The sequence below is a fragment of the Sus scrofa genome, chromosome 9 (genome assembly GCF_000003025.6).
Source record: "Sus scrofa isolate TJ Tabasco breed Duroc chromosome 9, Sscrofa11.1, whole genome shotgun sequence".
NCBI lineage: Eukaryota > Metazoa > Chordata > Mammalia > Artiodactyla > Suidae > Sus > Sus scrofa.
In genome coordinates this window covers 20366973-20378158 of record NC_010451.4, presented here as the reverse complement: position 1 = coordinate 20378158, position 11186 = coordinate 20366973, and the positions used below count along the sequence as shown (strand labels likewise).

Here is an 11186-nt window from a genome sequence, read left to right as displayed (position 1 = left end):
ATACTGATTGCTTCCCATATATTATCTCTGTTCGTTGTCTCAGGCAACTTGGTTAGAAATGTTTTATTATCCCTATTTTATAGATGAGGAAACTGAGGCTCAAGTGTAGTCATTTGCCAAGGTCACTCAGCTACTAACTAGAAGACTTGAGATTTGAACCTAAGTCTGTCTGAGCCACTGTGCTTGAGCGTCACAATTACACTGGTGTCGAATTAAGCGGGTCCAGTTGGAACTTATTTCTGACCAGAGAAAGGCGTCTTTTCCCAGTCTTTTCAGAGCAAATACTTCTGGGCCTTGCGCATTCCTGATCTTGAGTTTTGTGAGATTTCTTCCTTTAAAAGACTTAAGAGTTTGGAGGCTAAACTCAGTCAAAATGACAAATGAAGTCAAATGCCACCACCACCCCCCCCCCCCCCCCCCCCCCCCCCGCTTAATTACACCTGATGAGTGGCCCTTTCAGGCATTTGGTTCCAGGCACTTAGCTGTCTGTTGCATTTGCTTCCAGTGATCAGGGTCCCCGAGGTTTGCCCATAAGTTTTCCCAGTGAACTTTTGTCCTCTCGGAAAACTGCATTCTGTTCTCTTCTATTAAATTCCAGCTTTCATGACTAATATGCAGCGATAGCTCCAGAAATGTTTATTCGATAAATCTAAGTGGGCAGAGTCTTCCGCTTACAAATTGCTCCAAGATGGGACTCAGATGTCTGCCCAGAGAATTGTCTCATAAATACTAGCATAAAATGGATCTGCGCTTTTACAGCTTCAGCTTGTCGTTGGCTCAGGAGGCCTTATTGTTTCAGTGGATTTTGACAGGGTTCTGTGCTCCTCGCCCGTTTCTCAAACTGAGGCTACAGAGATTTATGATTCAGTGGGAAAAAAAGAATATATATGTGGGACTACTTCTCAGACCTGCTTCACAAAAGCAAATAGGATGTTTCTCTCCCCTCTCTTGTGCCTGCCTCTAAACAAGCGACCCATTGGTAGGGCCTCTGAGTCAGAGGGAGAGCAGTTCCAACCTCTTGGGTTGGATGATTATTTGCTTGGCTGAATCAGAAGGTCATGTTAGAACAGACCCATGTTCCAAAAGCTTATTGCCCAGAGACTTGGATTAACTGGGGGCCTTCTAGACGGCAGGAAGGTGTGTGTTTGTTTTCTAAAGTGGAGGCATGTGTGGGTCTGGGACGTGTTCACAGCCATGAAAGAACGTGGAGAGCGTTAAGTGTGACGTCTCAGGGAAAACGGGGCCCCGAAGCCTCTGTGATTATTATTTTTGGAGGAGTAAATATTTCAGTAGAAAAAAAAAAAAAAACCTTCCTTTGTACCAATGCTATCTGAGTTTTCTTGGCAAGTTTTTAGTATTTTCAAGTAACAGCTGCACACATTGACCTTCCCTGTTCTAATTGGAAGCATCTGTGAGCTGCAAAAAATGAGAATTTTCAGATTCTGCTGTGATTGCTATCAGGGGTGTCCGTTTCAGCTGAAGTTTTTGTCTAAGGACCTTTCTTTTTTTTTTCCTCCTGATTATAAATCGTATGGTCAGCTGATGATGTGATGGAAAGACAGGGCATGCTGTATCAGCTGTCCAGGTATACATACTTTCTTCAAAATGAAAACCACACTTTCTTCTTCAGCAATTTGTCCACCTTATCAGGATCCTTCTTACTCGAGGAGAACAGATGGCGAAACTTCCCCCCAACCCTTGGAATTTGACTCAGACAATTTTCTCCTGCCCTAAATCATCTCCTAATCAAAGACACTAGAGCAGCATGCAATAGTTGAAAATTCCAAGGAGGGAAAAATACAGTAGAAACAATTAGAAACGTCTTCCAGTTTTTCTCTATGTTAATAGCAATCTGTCTTCTAAAGGGTTTAGTGTGTTACGGACACCTCCTGAAACTTCAGCAAGAGAGACACGAAGGCGTGGCAGCTTCTCACCTCTTTGCCTGTACTGCTTAGGCTACTTGCTGTCGCAGTGATGTTATCTCATGGAGCCCCCCCACCCCCCGGGACTCCCAGGTGGAAATGGGAACAGTACCAGCTTCCCAGACTCGCAGTCATGAGTAAATGGTGTGGCATTTGTAAAATGCTCCTAATGGGAGCTGTCTTATACCATTCCTCCTGCTGTAACAAAATCCCGCAGACTGGGTAGCTTATCAACAACAGAAATTTATTTCTTCAGCTCTGGGAGCTGGAAGTCTGAGATCAGGATGCTGGCATGGCCAGGTGAGGGCTCTCTTTTGGTGGCTGATTTGTCCTTGTGTCCTCAGGAGAGATTAGGGAACTCTGCAGGACCTCCCATTCAGGGCACTAATCTCATTCATGAGGGTCCTACCCAAAGGCCCCACCTCCTCATAGCATCACATTGGGCATTAGGATTTCCACATATGGATTTCAGAGAGCCATATTCAGACTGCAGCAGGAGCTAAACAAATATTGGCTCCTTCTCTTTCTCCCTTTCCTCATTTGACATGTGACAACCGAGGTAAAAATGACATGACTTACTTGAGGCCAAAGATCAGGCCCTCAGGGAGCCAAGACCAGCCTGAGGTTTACAGGTCTGCAGCCTTCAAGGCTCCATCCTCTGTCCGGGTTCAACACCAGCTCTTGCAGAGCTTAGTGCAGGGTACACTGTAGACTGTTCTGGAAGGTCATGGAGGGCAAAAGGCTGTAGGTGCTTCACAGATGCTTTGTGTTGTGACCACACAGGGAAGGGACTCAAAACAATGCCATGAAAGTTGAGCCTGACGTTCCACGGTGGGTTCCCAGGAAATGTGTGCGGTATTGAATTTCCTAGGCTGGACGTGCAGATCAGCAGGTTTTTGAGAATGAAAAGAAATAGCAAACAATAATTGTGTCAAGACACAGGCAACCCAGAAGATGTAGTCACCTTACCTGGGAACCATGGTGTGAATTTCTGTGTCTCTTGGAGGGGACCTGACATTCATTCCTTTGAGAAACATGGCGTAGGTTCCAACCTAAGAGGCAATTTGTGACACACAGTGTATTATTTTACTTAATGTTCATATCAGCTTAGTGAGATGGATTTAAGTATTAATTATCAATTAGAGCCCCATTCTTTTTTGTCTGTTTAGAGCCTCACCTGCAGCATATGGAGGTTCCCAGACTAGGCGTTGAAGTGGAACTATAGCCGCCAGCCTATGCCACAGCCACAGCAATGCCAGATCTGAGCCACGTCCGTGACCTACACCACAGCTCATGGCAACACCCAATCTTTAACTCACTGAGCAAGGCCAGGGATCGAACCTGTGTCCTCATGATACTAGTCAGATTCGTTTCTGCTGAGCCACGACGGGAACTCCAAGAGCCCCATTTTAGTAAGGAGCAACTAAGACTCGGTGAGGATAGTAATTTGCTAAGTTGAACAGCAAATAAGGAATAGATCTGGGATTTGAGCCCAGGTCTGTGGAGCTCCAAATTCATGTTCTTGCAACTGTTCTAGGTCTAATCTGCAGGTCTTGCTAGATTATGTCATAGAGTCATGGATTTTTTTTAGAGGTTATCTGATCTCCCTTCAGCATTTCTTAGTTAGGGAAGCAAGCTCAGTGATCTGATAAATTTTCCAAACTCACATAGCTGGATATCATAGTGGAAAAACTTTAGTGCCTTGTCCTAACGGCTCCATTCCTGCATTCAGGGAAGGATATAAAGGAGTTTATTTAGAGATCCTCTTCTGCAATGGATGCGATGTTTATAGGGCTGTCTTGGGAACCCATAGAAATCAACAGACATGGAGGATGTGGTCCCTGCTCTTAAGATGCTTCAGTTCTACTTGGGGGAAGCTGTCCCCACAGCAGCAAGAGGAGGGAGGGTGGGAAGGGAGGGCAAAGAGCCCTAGAGTGGGGGCTCCCCGTCACTGTGATTTAGGCATCCTGGGGCTTCTTGTTCCATGGTTCTCCCCATCCTCCAATCATGTGTACTGTTATACCCCATTGTAGTGCTGTTGTTTTTCTAGTCTACCTAGATCAGAAAGCCCCACGGAACCAGAAGTAAAGTCGTATTCGGCCTTCTTTTCCATGTGACCAGCACAGTGCTGGATGCCTAAAGCGGGATGCAAGAAACCCTGGCAGGGGGCAAGGCAGTCGTACCCTCAAGCACCTGCTGTCCGGGAAGCCCTGCCTACTCCCAGGCCCCACTGTGGGAGTCATGTGGGTGGAGCCACTATCTACACCTTTGCTCTGGAAGCCAGGCATGCTCCCCCTCACTGTGAGGGTCGGCAGGAGAGGGGGACTTCAGGGGTGGGGGTGAGGGGCATGGGCCCACCTCAGAGGGAGGCAGAATGGAAGCAGGATGCGCTGTCCTGTCTGAGGTTCAGGAAATTAGCTTCGGTGGTTCTATGGACTAAAATAATCACAGTGTCCCTCAAGATAGAAACTAAAACCAAAGGACTGAGTGACCTACCACGAACTGGTCCCCCCTTCCCTGGCTCCCAGACCTGTGACATAACCTCTAAACATACAGTTAAAAGAGACGAGTAAGTTCCAGAAGAGCTTTTATTCACACTCTCCTCAGGACATTTCACAGAACGAGGGGGACCCATTGATCCTTCAGTTCGTCCCAGGCAGGGTCAGCTACCTCCCTGTGTCCCCAGGCCCCGCCTCGGCAGGTGCCGGGCTGCATGGGACCTCTCAGACCGCCTTTCTCCCGCGGTGCTGCTCAGCCCTCCAGGCTGCTGCTGGGCTTTAAAAATAGCCTCTTTCGTGTTTTCAGAGGACAGGTTCCCTTGTTGCCAAAAAATGTGCGGAATGGTGGTTTCGTGGCAACAGCAAGTCTTTGTTCTGAAGTTGAAAGTTCATGTCCCTCCTTCGGAGCCCAGCCGCGGTACTTTGCCTGATGTCACTGACCCTGTTTTAATTAAGTCTTTTTTGGTCAGACTTGGTGCCAAGAAGCCTAGATGAATGTTGTCTAAGTGGGTCTTGTTGGGGTTTTTTTCTTTTCCCACTTCTATTTTAGGAAACTTCTTAGAGTCCCTCCTCTGCAGGCCGAGATAAGGGTTAAGAGTCTTTTTCTCGAGAAATAACACTAAATGAACAGTTGTCTTTGTTTTTCTTTCTCTCTGGGCAACTAAATTCTAAAATTCAAGGATTTTCTGGCGCCTGATGGAAACTGGAGATAGTGATGTAATTTGCAGGCCTTTGTTGGAGGGAGAAAAACGTCACGTATGCTTGCCTTTATGAAATTCCAACAGACTAAGGTTATTTTTTAAGAGAGTTTATTTTATTTATTTATTTATTTTTATTAAAATATGCTTGATTCAAAGTGTTGTGCCAATTTCTGCTGTACAGCATAGTGGCCAAGTCATACACACACACATATATATATATATATATATATATATATATACACACACACACACACACACATTCCTTTTCCAACATTATCTCCCATCATGTGCTGTCCCAAGAGAGTGGATATAGTTCCCTGTGCTGTACAGTAGGACCTCATTGCTTATCCATCTACCAACCCCAAACTCTCCGTCCCTCCCTCTCCCTCCCCACTCCCCTTTGGCAACCACAAGTCTGTTCTCTATGTCTATGAGTCTGTTTCTGTTTTGTAGATGGGTTCATTTATGCCATATTTTAGATTCCACGTGTAAGTGCTATCATGTGGTATTTGTCTTTCTCTTTTTCACTTCGCTTAGTGTGATAAAACTATAATTCAAAAAGATACGTGCACCCCTATGTTCATTGCAGCACGATTCGTGACAGCCAAGACAGCCAAACAAACATAAATGTCCAGACAGGTGAATGGATTAATAAGATGTGGTATGTATATACAATGGAATACTACTCAGCCATAAAAAAGAAAGAAAGAATGCCACTTGTTGCAACTTGGATGCAGCTAGAGATTATCTTACTAAGTAAAGACATACTTTTCTAAGTAATAGTTACTAACCCACAGTGCTACAGCACCATTTCCAATCAGGAGTTCTTTCCTTCTGGTGTCATTGCCAGGGGTCTGTTGTGGGAATAGTAACTGCTGAGATGAAGAGTAATGAGAAGACCCTCCAAAAAGGAAGGCCCTCACCTCTGCTTTAACCAGAGTGCCAACATCTTGTTTTTCACAATGGCCCTCTCCAAAAGGCTTTGTGGAACAGAGTATACCATGGCTAGATTATGCTACGGAGCAAACAACCCTTAAAGCTTATTCTGTGCTCCTGCGTCATGTCCTGTGGGTCAGCTGGGAGCTGTGCTTGGCGTCTTCCTCACCCCAGGGCCGGATTCTCATCTGAACTGTACAGGTTGCTGCAGCAAAGGAAGAGGAGACAACAGTCACGTGCTGGCCCTTTAACACTTTCACCCCAAAGTGTCAGGTCAGCACCGTTGCAGGATGAACAGCCTGTAACAAATACGTCTTTTAGGCCAAATGAGTTAAGTGTGAAAGAATAAAGTAGGTGTTTAGTTTTTTTAGGCATGAATTCATTCCCTTCACTTGTCACACATTTATCCCCAGATTCCAGGCAAGAGGGGGCTCCCCCCTCCTCTGGCCACTCCTCCTCAGGCCCTGACGTCCAAGCATCAGCTGAGAAGGAACCTGGGCTCTGTGTCTAGAAACGCAAGTAGGAAAGTCTCGAATCTGTGAAAGCCACGAATCAGGGGACAATGATTTATGTCCCTGATCAAGCCTCTGCATGTTCCCTTTAAACAGCAACCTCCTGAGTACACACACAGTATTATTTTAGGGATATTTTATTTACTCACAATTTTTCAGGAATGTGCTATATGTCCTGTAAAACAGGGTATATAGTCATTGAAGCCCTGATTCCAGAGGTTGGCAGCTTGCCATAGTCACTATATATATTTTTTCTTCCCCCAAGTTCCAAAATTGCTTCCCTGAAGTAAACAGGAAAAACTTGGGGGAGTTAATCAGGGCTGAAGTTATTTTTGTTTTTTTCCTGTTCCAGTTAATGGCTATTAACAGAGATAGATTTCGATAAACGCCTCTCACCCAGATGCCCATCTTCACAGCCCGGGGAGCAGCGAAGGGTGTTCTGTTCTGATTACTCAGAGACGTCATTAGCCTTGATGAGTGCTCAGGTTACATTAATTTGCTGCAGGATGTTCTGTGCCTTGGGATCTCCGGGTCAGCCTATAATTCACTCAAAAGCTGGAAATGCCCCTTCGTCTCATCAGAGCCAAGCCCAGTGCTTCCCGGAGCTTCCCACCTTCCAGCCTTCTTTTGTGTCTCAGAACAGAAGGATAACATCCCACCAGCTGTCAGAGGCAGTGTCTCACAGGGTGGCTTTCATTTCTAGGGGTTTTGGCTCCTTCTCACAGAGAGAAGTCTGAAACAGACCCAGCTGTGGCTACGCAGAGCTCCTTGGCACTCAGTTACTCCCCCATTCATCCATAAAGGGCCAGCAGGAAACCAGAGATTCAGGCACACTTAACACTCCCTCCTAAGACTTATGGTATCGGGCAGGGTCAGCCAGATAGTGAGATTAAGATGTACATGTCTACAGGGCTTTACAGGGTGCAGAGTTTGTGTGAGCTTGCTTAATCCCCACAGTCACTCCAAAATGGAAAAGCCATTGTTGCCATTTTCCTGTAGAGAAAACAAAGACAGAGAGTTAAAGTGACTTGTCCCAAATCACAGACCTAAAGGAGCCACATTTCCAGGATCCAAGAGACCTGTGTTTACATCTCACCTCTACCTTCACGTCTCTTCTGCCTTAGTCTCATCCCCAGAGGGGTGATGACGCCCATCTGAGAGGGCTGCAGGGATTTAAAATGATGTACGTAAAGGACCAGAGTTCCTGAGATGCTCAAAAGCCTATTGGGTGGATGGGTAGGTGGATGGATAGATGGATGGATAAATGAAGAATGAGCGAGTGAGTAAATATTGCCCTTTTGTGACTTGCGTTTCCTTTCAGGCTGCCCTTGATCTCCTCCTCGTTGAATACTAGATCTTGCAGGGAGTATGGGCAATTTTGGGGCCCACCTGAGCCTCACCAAAGACCCTTTGTTTTACCCCAACTCAGTGACCCGCATACTGCAAGATTTTCTACAAACTTTGACTGCTTTCCACATGCAACTGTCAACCCTGGTTGACAGACACGCACATTGACATGGACTAAGACTTGTTAAAATAGGAATTAATAATTAACATTTACTGAGCACTTACGATGAGGCAGGTACCTCACTGAGCATTCTGCCAGCCTTTGGAGCTGGGCGGCCTGACTCCCCGCCTGCGCTCCTAACCACCCCACTGACTCAGCAACACTGAGCGCTGCCATTGGCTGAGCACCTGCTGCATGCCAGCAGACAGCGCAGTAAACTCTTTAACTGTGCATTGTCTTAGCTGATGCTTGGGATGAAGGCACGAGGCAGCTGGCGTCATGGTCTCCACGTTACAGATCAGGAACTCAAGCGTGAGGAAGGGGTAATCTGTCCACAGCCACGCAGCCAGTGAGGAGCTGAGGCAGGCAGGCTTTGAGCCCCAGTGCTGTGGTTGCAAAGCACATACATTTAACCCCCAGTCTCTGCTACCTTCCTTCTGCCATTTCACTAAAACTTCATTCGAATCGCTTGCAGCCTCATCTCTTTCAGTGATCAGTATTATTGGAAGTAATCCCTGAAAATCCCCACGGGAGCCTCAGGGACTCCTGTGGGCCTAAGGTCTGGGGTGAGCCTAAGCAGGTGTAGGTGGCTGCATCTCCCCTGATACATTTTTTTTTTCTTCCTGGAGCTGCCAAGAAGGAATGCAGAGGAGTGAGTGTCTGCATTTCTCATGACAGCAGAGATAAGAACCAACCCCGTCACCAGGTACTGCTGGAGAAAATCCTACCCCTCTCTCAGAGTGGAAAGTGGATCAATCTGAAAATAGGCTGCTGAGTGCACCTAAGAGGTTTTCTTCCCTGAAATTATCTTCTTCTTGAGCTGGTCTAGATGCCGTTCTGTTTGGAAATGGGTGCATGGCTAAGAGACACTCCCCAAGGATCCTGCTGGAACCTGCAGTCCATTTGTTATCATCCTCATCCCTCACTCTGCACATTTCACTTCTTTGCTAACATGCATCAAAGAAAAATATTTCATCAATGCCCCCTCCCCTCCGTGAGCATCTCTTTTTGGTACATTTCAGTCTGTATCCCTAGCGGGTTATTGGGAACTAGACTGATGAAGAGAATGGGCAGTGAAGAGAGCGCTGGACTCAGGACCCTGGTTCAAGCCAGTTCTGCTGCTTATGAGCTCTGTGACTTTAAACAAGTTGTTTCACATCTCTGGACCTCAGTGTCCTTGTTTGTAAAGTCTTTGGACTGACTATCTCGAAATCCTCATCCAGGGCAATCCTTTTGGGATCCTTCGTAGCTGCAGGTTATGTAATAGATGGAAATGCACTTTACGTGATTAAAAACTATTAATGCGTTTCAAAGGGTTTTGTTCATTTGCAGCGTGATCTCTGCAGAGCATGAAGTTATATATTCAAAAAAAGGCAAAAAGGGGTCTTTGAAAATTTTAGTAGCTCGAATTTAAATATAAAAATATTCATTTTAAGTTCCCTCCTCCCTCTTCTTATCTTCAACAAAGAGCCTATTTTAATGTAGCAGATAATTTCTATAATCGCACTTTTCCATTGTTTAGAATTAAGCACATCAGAGTTTTGCCAAGGTCTAAAATAGTGCCTGTATCCTACCCCTTAACATGTGAGCTTTTTTCCAGATATCATTACTAAGCCTCTATCTGGTAAAGGGAATGTTGAGAACAGGAGTTGTTTGGCCGAGGTACATTTCCAAAACAGGTCAGGGGTAAGAGCTTCTGGAGGCCAGGAATGCGTCATTGGGATTAATGAATGTGGGTAAATGACTTCCTCAAGGTCACCCAGTGAGTCACCAGTGAGCCCTGGATTGGGACCTGGCTTTTCCAGCTGGGAAGAGTTGGCCTCTTTGTTAGCATTGTTGTTCCACGTGACCAGCTCTGGACAACCTGGGGGGAAATTGCTCACGGATATCAGAGCTGTCACTGTGGAAAAATAGAAGCTGGTGATGAGTCACACCCGTCATACGCCCTCCTCAGGCCACACCTCGAGCAGAAGCTGGTTTGGAAGTGAAAAGGTGGTTCTTTAAAAGGTTCCAGGCTTATAGGAGGCTCCGCTTGGCCCACTTACCTTTCTGCTGACACCAAGGCAGGTACCACTGTTTAAACTTCAGGATGCCCACACGTGACTGCTTGTCTCGTCCAGGGCAGCCGTCGACATTCATTCGTGTCAACATGGTGTGATTTTTCCAAACTCGAACTGTCTAGAGATGATCCTTGGATACACATTCCAAGAAGCCAATTCAGTGCTTTGTTTTTACGTTGATTGGTACAACTGAGTGCCCCTGAGGTTATTTCAAAATGCCAAATGTGTGGAACTCATTCTCAAACCTAATGAATAAGTTAGTTCCAGGACCCACCTTGCCCCTAATCAACATGCTGGGAAGAGCCCTGTAAACCCCAGGTCTTAGGCTCCGGGGTCTTCCTCCCCACTGGCCTCTCCACTGCTTTCATACGTACATTTTCCCACTCTAAGCCACATGCATGGCACAGCACCACCCAGGCCAGCACAGTGGTCCCTTGAGTGTGTGACAACATAGCACACATGGAGGTTTCCTTGGCCCTAACTTAGTTCTACACGTTTCATCTTCAACCACCCTCACAGTTCATTTATTCATGTTTCCACTTATTCAGAAATGGACTAAGCCTGGGCATGCAGCGGTGAACAACAAAGGCAACAACAGAATAAAGTCTCACCTTGAACCTTACAGTCTAATGGGGGAAAGAAACAAAATAGCCACACTAATGTACGTACCAGGTTCCTGTATGTAAGGATGGGGTACTTTGAGAATTTATAACAAGGAGCCCCAGCTTTGACTTGGAAGTCATCAGCAAAATAAGTAGAAATTAACTAATGAAGAGTGAAGCGAGGTAGGGTGTTGCCAGTAGAGGGAACAGGATGTGAACAGACCTTGGAGTAAGAAAATCATAGCACAGGCAGGAATGGAAAGAAGGCCAGTGTGGCTGATGACTGCAGCATGAAGAAGGATGACGTGAATTGACGAAGGACCTTGCTCAGGACTTTGGTCTTTATTCCAAGAGCCATGGGAAGAGGCGAAGGATATTTATCACAAAGGATCACACAGTAAAGCTTTGATTTCAAGAGCATCACTCTTTATACTGGTCCAAAAAGTAG

At 46.0% G+C, this 11186-nt stretch overlaps 1 protein-coding gene across 2 annotated transcripts in view; it reads left to right on the top strand.

Annotated features, from left to right (window-relative positions):
- Nucleotides 1–11186, top strand: part of ME3 (malic enzyme 3) — a 318355-nt gene that overhangs the window by 235067 nt on the left and 72102 nt on the right.